This window comes from Mus caroli, unplaced genomic scaffold (assembly GCF_978045245.1).
Source record: "Mus caroli unplaced genomic scaffold, Mus_caroli_1 scaffold_3, whole genome shotgun sequence".
NCBI classification, from domain to species: Eukaryota; Metazoa; Chordata; class Mammalia; order Rodentia; family Muridae; genus Mus; species Mus caroli.
In genome coordinates, this window is record NW_028227258.1 from 11,016,540 (window position 1) to 11,029,363 (window position 12,824).

Consider the following 12,824-nt stretch of genomic DNA (forward strand, 5'->3'; position numbering starts at 1 on the left):
GCGTCTGCCTGGGTGTTTTGGAGCCCTCGGTCCAGCCTGTCCTCTAAAAGCAGCGTCCTGCGCTGCCCATCATAGCCCTTCCCTGGCGTGCGGGGACTCCTCCTCCTCCCTCCTTTCCTCTTTTCTCCCTTTCCCCCTTTCCTGGCCCCTTCATTCCGTTCCTCCAGATACAAACCGTGCTTTCTCAGATTCAGACGGAGGAAATGTTTTCCTCCTGCTTCACGAAAGGTGTCAGGCTGCTTAGCTTCTCCATGCAGCCTGGGCGCGCCTGAGCCTCAGCACCAACCAGATGGTTGCTGTTACAAAGACCAGGTTTCCAGGTTTCCAAGGAGCTTCCCCCCCCCCCCCCCCGCTTGCCCCACTGCTTTATCTTCTGCATTTTCCCGGCGCTAGTTCCCTTTGCTGGCTCCCCATCTCCAGAGGTGTCGCGTTCCCAGTAGTCGGTTCATTCATTTCTCCCTCTGCAGTCTAAGTCTTGAGCCTGCCCCTCCAAATTGACGCTGCATACCTCTAGCTCTAACCTTGAAGGAAGGCACGCCCGTTTGCAATGATTGCCTGCTGGGAGTTCGCTTGTTAAGTCAGGGTCCATGGCGGGTAACCTTAAGAAGCAGGCGCTAAAGAGGCACTAATTCGTCCACAGAAATACAGAAGTTTTTTGGGGTGACCGTGACAGCATCAAGGTTGGATAGAACTGTCTCGAGCCTAGCCAAAGGTAACTATAAATGTAGTGTCCTTTGATGCTTACTGAATATCCTTAGAGACTCCTAAGAAAATCTGCTTAAGTTCGGGTGTGTTTTCGAACTTTGTCTTCCCTCCCTGTACCGTCCAGCAAACTGGTGCGTGATGGAATCCCCAGAAACGCATGCTCTGTTTTTGAGTTCCTTCAGACTGCTCGCATCTCCTCTTTTGTTGCTCCGCTGTAAAAGAGGTGCCATTTCACAAGCTGCACAAATTGTTTGAATTAATGCAAGTGTGAATTCTTACCGTTTGAAGGGGGCGATTAGCATATCAAAGGTTTCTTAGCTTCAGCTCAATTGAGAAAACTGCAGCCTGTCTTCCTTTTTGCTTCCAAGCCGAGGCCCAAAGGGCAATGGGAATTGTAAAGGGTGCAAACTGGAAGAAGGGATCAGGCTGTGCGGCCGAACTTTGACTGTTGTGTAATTACGTGAACCAAAAACCATTGTCTGTTGCTCTGGATCCCTTGCAGATGGCAAGACAATTATTTTCTATTGATAAATGGTTTGTTCCTAGGAAAACGGTGACCTTTTGTTTTAGGATAGTCTCTGTTGCCTGTCTTTTGGGGTGCCCTTCGTGGAACACTGAGAAAGCCTCGCTGTGTAACCTAACCTTTTTCTCTAAAACCTAACGCACTTTGCTCTATTATAATTAGAAGGGCGTTCAATTAGCCTATACAACAATAGCTATTCTGTGATAAGACTCTCATTGCTACACATTGGAAACTTTTTAAAAAAATATACTTGCTAAATTAATAAGGAAGAAAAAATAAGTAGATGTTGTTGAAAATTAAAAGCCCACGTGAGCTTTATTAACAGAACTTCTGAAGCGAGTATCAGTTTGGAAAACATTTCTAAGTGCCAGGCTCCAATTTTATGACTTGTTTTAAACAGAGGTAATTCTGTTTAGGTAGAGTTTTGTTTTAATTTTTAAAAGTTGATCAAACACTAGCCACCTTTTTGTTTAGCATAAAGTTGTTTTTCAGTGAGAACACCTAGCTGGTTTGATTATTCATTTCCTCCCATCTGGAGAGCACTGTGTTATCTGAATTTCTCTTACCAGCTCAGAACTTGAATGAAGAAAGAAATAAGAAACTAGTCTGTGGGGCTTTTGTGGAGGGCAGAGAGGTCAAGAGAGAAGTCTCTTCTTCTGGGGGAAACTACTTGTATTTATTTCACATTAGGTTTTCAAAATTGATTTTTAAAGACAAACAGAGTGGTTGAAAAATTGTAAGCTCCCCTCCACCCCCAATCTCTGGTTTACCAGTGATGTTTGTTTTTGACCAGGAATTGACATTCTTATCTTGGAGGAAGGATTATTTACTAATGGTTAGAAGTCCTAGCTCCTAATACTGGAAATAAATTCTCATGTACCAGTTTAAGAGGGGAAAACCCACCACCATTAATTGCCTAAATATTTTACTCTTTTGTTTAATGGGGTGGTAATTGTTTTCAGATCAAAATGAGACTTTTTAGTGCCTTTCCAATGGAGAGCTTCACCCAGTGATCATTTTATGATAGCTTTTTAAAAATCTGCTTTGTTCAGTAGCCAAAGAAGTACTGTAGTATTGGGGGGGGGGCTGTCATTGGTTGTGATTGTGACTTCTGTACCCTAATTTTGGCTAACTGCTTTGAGTACAAAGTATTATGGAGAAAACACACCATCGTTGAGAGCTATTAGTGATCATTCAAAAATTGTCTTGAAAGCATTGTTCTTCGTTTTATATGATCTTGGATTTGGCAAATCTCTAAAGGTGTAAAATGCAGTGCAAATAAGATTTCTCTGCTTTTCGATGACAAAATTGGGCAACTTAAAGAAAAACTAATGTGCCGTCGAAGCACTTCAGCTGACATTTTCAATCACAAGGGTAATAAGTATTTGCAACAGAAAACGAATTTAGAAATGCAGATAGCCCTGGGAGCAGGTAGTTAGGGAATTCGGAATATTGAATCATGTGGGCTAGACCAAACCAATTACTTCAAGTTTTGACATGAGAATTTCCAATAAATAACTTTTGTTTTCCAGGCTTTTCGCCCTGCTTTATTAGTGGAGTAACATCAAAGCACCCAGCAGAACTTCCGAATGTCATGAAAACGAATATGAATACGTAGATCTCCCATGCAGCACCCAGAGTCCTAATTTCAGATGGGCACTTGGGAGTTTTCAGTGCTGTAGTTCTCACCTCAGCAGAAGCACCAGGCTGCTGGGTGTTCCTCAGAACATGCAGGGGAATGGAGTGCTTCAAAACCAAGACTTACTTAGGGTTAGGACTTTGATCAGTCCTGGCACTCTGTGTGCTTTCTTAACAAATTTAAGGTCGTAATTTACTGTCCTTAACATGGCAAACTGAGAAAATGGACAGAGATGTGGTGAAGGTCAAGGAACTGTCAACCTGCAAACCCCAGGAATAAAACGTTACTGCTCTGCTTTCTGTAAAAATATTTATTTGACCTAACTTTTGTGAAAAATTATTTAAACAATGGTTCATTACCAGATGTATTATGGACAAGAGGCAGCACTACAGATTTATTGTTGTATGTGATCTTCATTCACCTGCACCCCACCTATGAAGAAAGACTCTGGTTTGATTTTAAAAAAACCTTTATCACTTACCTAAGTGCTGATAATTATAACCCAGGTTAGGTGGATTTCGGTTAAGAGCCAAACAGTTTTGGACAGAGAAGAACTGAGCGTCCTGCAAAGTGCTACTTTTAGTAATTTCCCTGCAGGAAGCTTACACTTGTTTCTTGATTCTTTGTATCTTGATTCTTGATTCTTTGTGATCTTGATTCTTTGTATCTGCTTCTGAGTCTTGAAGGGTCATTTGACACCTGCCTGCATTTGATCCGGTAGATTCTTGTAAAACAAAACCACAATTTTGTAGGTAACATGTGCTAGAAATGAGGTGTGTTGTTGTGGACGAAGACTATTTACAAGCATGCTTATCTAAATTGAAGGCTTTGATGAAGTACTAAGAATGGCAATGTTTGTAGCTGAGCGGAAAAAGGACTTAGATTATTGTAGGTATCATGGTCAGTTCCGAGTCAGTTCATGGGGGCTCAACTGTTTTGGAACTATTTTAAGCAAAGATTAAAACATTTTCTACTTGAAAGCTAGATGAAAATCATAGGTTGGTTAGGCTTTTTGTTACATAACACTAGTTCTTCAGGCCTACCCAAATACTCATCTCTGCAAATAATTCCTGATTAAAGGTTGAGAAGGCATTTAATCATCAGATTACTCTAATTAGAGTGATCTTATCAGAAAAGTAGGCTGAGACCATTCTGTAAAATCTTCGGTTGCCTGAGATGCTCTCATAGATTGGGTGAAGAGCTGGCTTTTTTTTTTTAATGCTTTAAGAACAGCTTAAGGAAATGGTTTGTTTAATATAAAGATAGATGGCTAATTACTGTAATTAGGTACTGTGAATCATAACACGTAGTATACTGACCTGAGTGGTCCCCAACAAGGAGTAAGTGGGCCCTATTAGACTTCAGTTAGTCACCCGGGTCTGATGTGTAGGTTTTCTTAAGCATGTGTTATATACTAGAGAAATTCCTTAATGTAATTTTGATGTAAGTAGTTATTTTTAGGCAGGTCACTGGCCATAAGAATAGAAAGGTCCAATCAGCTAAAAATACTTTAAAAAAAAATCTATATTTTTTTAGGTCATTGGTTGATAGATTAAATGCAGTAATCTGCATATTTCTAAAACAAATTTTAATCAATAAGTTTTGAAAGCTTATTATTTGTCCCTCCCCCCTTCCTTTTTTATTTGACAAGCAAATACTCCCTGGGGAAAATCAGTTTAAGGAACTGAACTCATAATACCTTCCCATAGAGTGCAGTTATGGGAGATGCTTTGGAAATGTCTGAAGAGCACAAAGCAAATTCCGATACTATTTGTTTAATTACAACAAAAATACAGCACGATGAAGTCATACTGTTTGTCTTCATAGAGGATTTTATGCATTGTGGTGGTAAGTAAAGTCCCATCACATTTGTATAAATTTGTTCAATTACCAGAACAGCTAAAAGGAAAAAAAATCAATTTAGGTTGAAAAGCAACAGAAATTAGATTACCTTGGTTAGTAGAAACTTGCCAGCAGTGTTGAAATTGCTTAATAATATCAAAAGCCACACCAGCAGTGTGAGGACGTTGGCTTCTGTTGTAATATGCACGTTTGCTTACTGGGTTAATTTTTCTTTTTTTATGTATCTCTTTCCTTTTCTCTTCCTGTTTTTATTTTCATGGAAATTGTCAGATAGCATGCGAGACACTGTACATTTGGGTGTTATCATTTCTTGTAGAGGTTGCTTTCTTAGACTCTTTGATCAGTTAATATTTCGGATCAGTGTTGTGAAATGCTATGCATGATTTTAGGAATCTGAAGAAACTCCCTCCATCACAAAGAATGGCCAGTTACCAGCCCCAGGAACATTTTAGGATCTCTCTCTCTCTCTCTCTCTCTCTCTCTCTCTCTCTCTCTCTCTCTCTCATCACCAACACTAGAGTTATATGGAATCCTTGATCTTAAATTCTGAGCACAATAAAGTAGTACAGGTAGCTGGGCACCTGTTTTATGGCCACCTTGATTCATTCTGCCACGAAGCTTCACCCAGTTGCAGTAATAGTCACAAGGGCTGCTCCAAAGCCACCCGGCTGTTTTTAGGTCATGAAGTCAACTTCCTGGAATTTCTAGGGAAACCAGTTGAAAGGAGGAGGACAAATGTCACTTTAAATAGAGATGTTTAAACCAGATTTCTGCCTGAGGGTAAAATTTAGGTCTCTCTTAGCCCGGATGTAATGTCTCCCTCTGCATAGCAAGACATTAATCAGGGCAGGGCATGAAAATGGGGGACAAAAACGGGTCCCAGTTGGTTCTGCTGTTGCTGCCTTCCTTGCCCCAATCTGTGAGGAACATCTTACAAACATTAAAAGGCAGACACGGTACCTCACATCAATTTCTGAATTTCAGCACTGCAATTAGTTTCTTTAAAAGAAGCCCACATAAGGCTGGGGATGGGCTAAGATAAAACCTGGACCCCCTTGAAGCCTTTTTAAAGGGGTGGATCTATAAAATCAGATGTGCAGGGTTGAGAAGCATGCCGGAGAAGCACCCCTAAGTCAGTGACCAATTTTTGATTCTATTCTAGAACATATTAAATAACCTTGATTATTTAAAAAATTATCCGATAGAAGAAAAAGAAATGGCGATAAAAGAGAATGTTAATCCTTGGCTGTGAAAGATGGTGGAGGCTGGTAAAATGGTTGCTTAACCTTAGACAGAACATCAAATCAAACCAATATTATTTTGTCAGAACAAAAGCATATAGAGCCCGGGTCCTTTTCTGATATGCACAATGAAATTTTTAGCACAGAAGTGACAAAAAGATGGGCCAGGACAGTCTAATAAATAATGAAAAAGGCATGGCTTAGCCATCACAGCATACCTTTTAACCCCATTCTTTGCCATCCACATACACAAAGCAAACAGTTTATATTCTGATCCTCTTGATACAGTGCTATTTCTAGATAGTTGCCAAGGCTATACAGAGAAAGCCTGTCTCAAAAAACCAAAAACCAAAACAAAACAAACAAAAAACAAAAAAAGAATTAATGCAAGTTTAAAATCCAAACTCTGGTTGCTTGATGCATCTCTTTCGAAATGCTTTGGCGAGTTCAGCTCTGTTCTGCTTTCAAGGACTTCTCAGCCTTTGGACCATAAAGCAGCCACACTGCCCACTGTTGCCACTCTCCATGATACTGCTGTGTCAGGTCTATATGTCTGACTCTACTCCAGCACTGGATGGCAGAACAATGTAACCCCAACTGCTGTCAAAATGGCAGTTGGCTGGTGGGGCTGGGACTTTGGTCTTGACTGATGCTTTTTTTCCCCCTTAGAGGATAGTAACCCAGAGTTACTAGTTTGCCATAAGATGGCTGAACCATGACACAATGTTGATAAACTTGGTACTTAGCGTTTATTTTCTGTAGCGTTTATTTTCTGTAGCATACCATGACGTAACCAGTTCCCAGCTTCCACCGAGGTAGAGCAGAGTGTTAAAAATGACTTTTCTGTCTTCCCTTAAAAGCAACATTTCTTTTTCTTTTTCTTTTTCTTTTTCTTTTTTCATTCCACACATACCTTCCACAGGGAAACGTCAGTCTTCTGCATTAAAAGCATCTGTCTTTTAGTGCTCGGTGCTGTGCTTATTGATCTGAAATTACTTTTCTTACACATCCTTTTCTCCACTAATTTCCGCCCCCTTCCCTCAGTGCTAGGAATTGAGCCTTCTCATTGCTACTAAAGCAAGGCTCTCCCAATTGTCCCATCCCCAGCTTCTTCCTTGTCGTCCTCATTTTCCGATCCTTAAAGTTGTTTTCGTTCCTAAAGTCCTCAGTTTTCTTGTGGCTGTTGGGACCATCCTTTGGCAGTGCTGGATTCTGGTCCCATGTTCCAGCCGTGGCCAGGTGCTTGCTGAAGGCTTCCTGTGAATCGACACAAGGCACACTGGAGACTGATAGAGCTGGAGACTGATCGGCTGTGTATGTTTTAAAAAAGATGGATACGATACAAAACTACTTCATTGTGTCAACAAATAGAAACTATAGACTAGAGTTAAGATACCTTAGGCCTCTGTTGTGGGGAATAAAATACTGGGCTAGTTGTGCTTTCTCTGATTGCTTTAATAGATGAATAAAGAGGAACACAAACACCCTTTGCCTCTTCTGATGCGAGGGCTGTGGTACCCACAGTGTGCACAAAAGGCGGTTCACATATTGTTACATCCTCCGTTTTAAAATGCTGCCTTCGCCTTATTTTATTGTTTCCTGGGGGAGAGGGAGGAATCTAATGAAATAGAATTTTGTCTCTGTGATGTTTCTGTCATTAGCATGAAAATTAAGCCCTGTTTATATTTTTGTTAGTTTTGCAGTCTGAGGTTAAAAACTGGAGCCCTGCACAGGCAGGTATCTGAACCACACTCACACCCTATAGTGGTTATTTGCTCATTAGCAATGTTATTTATTTATTTATTTATTTATTTATTTATTTATTTATTTATTTATGAAAGCATCTCCTTTGTGGGGCATGGCTATTCAAGAATGTAACCCCAGGACATAGGAGGCTGAGGCAGGAGAATTGCCATGAGCTGGAGATCAGTCTGGCTTCTATAGGGAGTCCTTGTATCAGAAAGCCAAACCAAGCCAAACAAAACAAGAGTTAAAAAGAAAATAGTGCTGCTAAGCTTATGAGTTAATAATGTAAGCCAGAGCAAGTTAGGTTTGGCTCCAGTTTCTAGTCCTTATTTACATGTTGGGAAGGGGTGGTGTGGGCGATGGAAAGGAGAAATTGGAAGTGAAGGCACCAGACATTGTCTTCTCAGCAGTTTTTGGGGTAACACATTGACCCCAAGACTTTGAAACTGCTTCCCACCCTTTCCTGTTGTGTGATGTTGGCAGACGTGCATCCTTGTTTATATGAACCAGGGGGAAGACGTTTTAGCAATAGAGATTTTTTTTTTTTGTATAAAGGGAGATTAAAAGGAACTTTAAAATAAAACAAATCGTACAGAAGAGGAAAGGGCATTTACAATGTAGAGAGAGCCTTTCTTTCTTTTTTCTTTTTTTTAATTTTCTTTTTTTGTTGTTGAATTAATATTTTATTTTGAAAAAGACTCTACAGTTTTGGAACTACAGAGAGAAAGATGAAGATAAAGTGTGAGGTGTGTTCATTCCACCCCCCCCCCCTTTTTTTTTTTTTTGGTCTTTCTTCTGGTGGTGTCCCCCCCCCCCCCGCACCCCCTCCCTGCCCCAACTGCCAGCTGTATTCACATGGTGAATGGGTTGGGTGTCTGTCATTTCAGGCTTGGTCAGTATAAACAAGGTTTTCTGGTTGTGTTTTATCCCCCATAATATGAATATAGCCTGTAGGTGACTCTGATAAGTTTAGGCGTGCTGCCAAGGCAGGCTACCTTCTTAACCAGGGCTGGGAATAAGATGATTGTTCATCAATTACAAATTTTCAGGAGGCATCCTCTTCCCCAAATGACAGAGCAGCATAGGCAGTAGTGTTTAGCTATGGCAAACATTTTTGCGAACCCTTGTTATTACCTGCAGAGGGAGCTTGTATACGAGATAAGCAAGCCAGGGCACATTGCATTGATAATTTACCCTTTGAAAATTATGTTAACGACATAATTTCTTTTTGTGTGTGTGAGTAAGAGGTGGCTAGAAAGCAAGGTATTTTGAGGTTAGTCAAATTCCAGGGAAATTTAGTAGCTCGATACTTACCATTTCCTGCATATATAAGACACAAGTGTGCCCTGAATTAGTGCACATAAGTAGAAAAACAGTAAGATTAAACACACCAGGTTCATTTTGAGGTTTTCTTTTAATTTGGTTGAACTTGTAGGAAAGAACACATTTGAAAGGTGTCTAGTAACTATAGCTACTAAGAGATGACAATGTTTTAGGGACTTTCCCAGGTGATATAAAATATTATTAAACAACCAGTAAGCACGAAGTAGCACATTGTGTCCCTTTCCCGTCCCTGCACTTCCTCAGTAAATTAAATTAGATGACTGACTGTGTTCTTGTTTCAGAAACAAAGACTTGGTCACTTCAGATTAAAGACGTGTGCTTGTCATAGTGAGCAGCTTAGTTGAGTGACACTTGAACAAGGCGACCATCAGTGAGGACCTTACAGGAAGGTTTGAGGGGGCTGTTGATAACTCAGAAGACCATGAGTGCAGCGGGACAGGTAGGGCGTGGTTGAAAGTGGCTCTTTTCTTTAACAGTGCCCATGGAATTCCTCAGACTTCTCAGCTCAATATACAGAACTATTTTAACTCTAGACATGGCCATTTTGACAATCAGGGCAGTAAGCACGCAGGTCATTTTTGTTGTTTTACATCGCCGGAATACATTTGCTTAACAGTACTCCAGTCTACTGAAAATGCCAGTGTCTGTTTTTACATTTTGGTGAAGTCATATTTGAGAAATTGCTTGTTACGGATATGCAAACGGGTTACCCACTTAGGTATTCTTGAAGAGAGATGCAGTTGTCTCTTTCCCTTGCCAAATTGGTGTGACAAACATACTTAGTTTGTATTTTAAAGGGCTTTGATTCTTAATGAAACACTGTATTGAATATATTATTTCATTAGCTAATCTTTACCTAATGCGAGGCGTCAGATCGTTGCTGGTATACAGAACATTTCCCTGCAGGTGAGAAAAAATGGTGTAATAGAGAGATTCTTGGCACTGACGTGGGCTTTTGTGTCAGTATTACACTCTGCGTTATCTCAACAAGTCTGTGGCACAGCTCTGCGGAGCATTCTCCTAATAGGGTAAGACTGTTAGCAACAGCAATTATTCTTCAACAGGATTACGGTGCCGCGCTTCACACAAGCACCACGTTCTCCTTCTCAATAGCGTTCTTGATAGGCATTCCTTACTGCCAAGTTTGTGTCATTGTCTTAAATAATGCCACGCAGGGACATTTCTCATCCCGGTGGGTGGGTAGGCACTGGGAAGTGGAGCTCTCCCTGATCATGCCTCAGATTCCCTCGCAGCGAGGTAAGGGTTACTGGAGAATTCATTCCAGAAGAACTGTGAGGCGAGGCGCTGGGGCTGTCACAGAGTGCATAACTTCTGTGATGTTATTGGAAAGGCACAGCTAGGGTAAGTGCTACTTGGATTGTCTTAAATTTAAACGTAGGCTGTTTATTTCACTGCTGTCCCCCCCCCCCCCAGCCTAATGAAATCTGAGTCCATTGCAAAATGTTTTCAAAAATGTTCTTGGAGAAATACTGCTGGTTGCTAACTATATTGGGAATGATTGTAGAATGAGTAGATGGCTGCCTTTTGCAATTTGAAGCAGCCCTGACAGTCTTTGAAAATTCTCAGATAATCTTATCATATGTTCTTGAAGAATATCAATTCGACAGTCTTTGAAAATTCTCAGATAATCTTATGTTCTTGAAGAATATCAATTCATGATGTATAATATCTCATGCTTGTTTGCAAATTTATGATTTAAGAGTAAATATGTATGTATGGGTCCTGAGTTTATTTGAGCAGACTTTTTTTTTAAAGTAAGATATATTATGAATAGACTCTTACTTAAGAATAATGCTCACAAATAAGGAATGAATGAGCATACTGTTGAAGTAACTTAATAAGGGATTATAAAATGTGGAAGGTATTTATTTTAAAAAAAACTGCTTTTGGTCATCCTTAAATCATGAGTCAAATATTATGTCAAGTACTTTGCATAGGTGCAGAAGCTGAACTCTAAATAGAACTCAGAGACTTGCTGCTGGGTTCAGGGAACACAAGGATGAGAAGTTAGGAGCCTGGATATTTTCATAACTAGGTGAGAAAAAAGCGAAGGAAAAATATTTACAATTCTCTCATATCTCTAAGCTTTAAAAGTTAACAATTTTTTAACAATAAAATAGCAAGACTGTTATTCTAATTGTTTCAAAGGAATTCCTTTTGTCTGTGTCACAGATTGTTTAACAAAGGTGTGAAGAATACTTTTTATTTATGTGCACTTTGTTAGATTTCTATGGAACTCACAGACGACGGCCAGTTCAAGCCTGTTCATCCAAGAGTGAACAGGTTAAGGCATATCAGATTTCTGCATTTTAAAATAAAGAATGAAATTGAAAATTTCACATTTTTCCTCCATTCATCGAAAGCTTTGCCTTTATATAAAATCGGAACACATGTGAGGAAATACCAAAAATTCAAACCGAGGCTTTATGTCTACCTCTCTAATGTCTGTGTGGCTTAAGTGTTTTAATGTGAATGTGACTGGGGACACTACTGTTTGTGATTTAGTTTAAAAAAGAGAATAAACGCAGTAAAATTCTTTAATAACAGAATTTTATGTTATAGATACAGAGAGTTAATTTGTATTTTTGACTCCTTAAGTCGTGCTTGATTTTAAGACATCTATATCTGGACAAAGTATTAATCAAAGCAGAGGGGCCCTATTGCTTATGCTAGGTCTCTCAGTAAAAAACTAGCCCAGATTCAAATCCCTATGTAGTCATTGTAGGACCTATGTGGGCGTTATGACAAAGCTACCACGATCCCTTAGCAGGACCGAACGGGTGAAGCATTAATACCTAGCCCACGGAAATTATTTGAATTATTTGAAGACAATCTCTGCTTTACCTCTGGGATTTAGGATAACAGCTGTAACACATTAAGATATTAGCAATACATTCTAAAACCACTTTTCTCTGATTATAACTTCCATAAAAATTTAGCCTTGATTATTGCTTATAAAACATTTTATGGAATTATGATGACATAGGATTTATATAAATGGGGTGACACAATTACGTATGAATGAGCATGGTGGCTGGGCATCAAGTCTGCACTTTGTGTTTTAAATGCATAGTCGTCCAGTGTGCCCACTTGATGGCTTAGAGACTGACAAATCCTGGATCCACTGCAAAGAAATCGCTCCTTATTATTCTTGTAAAAGCATGCTTTACATTTTATTATACTGCAGATGTTTATGGCAAAATAGTTGGATGTGGTTTATTTAACGTTTCATTCTAGGAACCTGTAAATGGAACCAGTAAATGAGAATAATTTAATTTGTTTCAGTTACTGTAACACTAAAGAAAAAAAAAACTTCACAAGAACAAAACTTAAGTATCTTATTACTTCAATAATATTTTAAAACATATTTTGTGTGTGTGTGTGTGTGTGTGCATGCACATGCGTGCACATGTGTGCAAGCACCATGGCACACATGTAGAGGGGTACAAGGTTGGCCTTTAAGATGGGGGCCTTTTCTTACACACTGGGGGTTCTGGGAATCTAACTCACGTCACCAGGAATAGCAGTAAGTGCAATGACCTTCAGATCCTTCCCGGTGGCCTGTCCAGACCTCACTTTTAAATACTGCACATTTCAAAATTCTTGGGGTTGATTTTTAATACTTTGCATAGTTCTGAAATCCCAGAGAATTAGGGATCTGAGCTGTTTAAAACACTAGTTAACTAAATAATTTATAATACATCTATTGCTTAAATATTTGAAGAATTTTAAGAATGGCAAG

The 12,824-nt window shown here is 39.6% G+C and overlaps 1 protein-coding gene across 24 annotated transcripts in view; it reads left to right on the forward strand.

The window, feature by feature from the left end:
- The window catches only part of Adgrl2 (adhesion G protein-coupled receptor L2), a 203,100-nt gene that overhangs the window by 30,643 nt on the left and 159,633 nt on the right, over window positions 1-12,824 (forward strand). Inside the window, exon 1 of one of the 24 annotated variants that reach the window (XM_085835424.1) lies at window positions 550-712. The exons of the other annotated variants lie outside the window; for them this stretch is intronic. The gene's annotated coding sequence lies outside the window, so the exon portion shown is untranslated. Of the gene's footprint in view, window positions 1-549; window positions 713-12,824 lie in introns of those variants that run through there. 24 annotated transcript variants of the gene reach the window in all.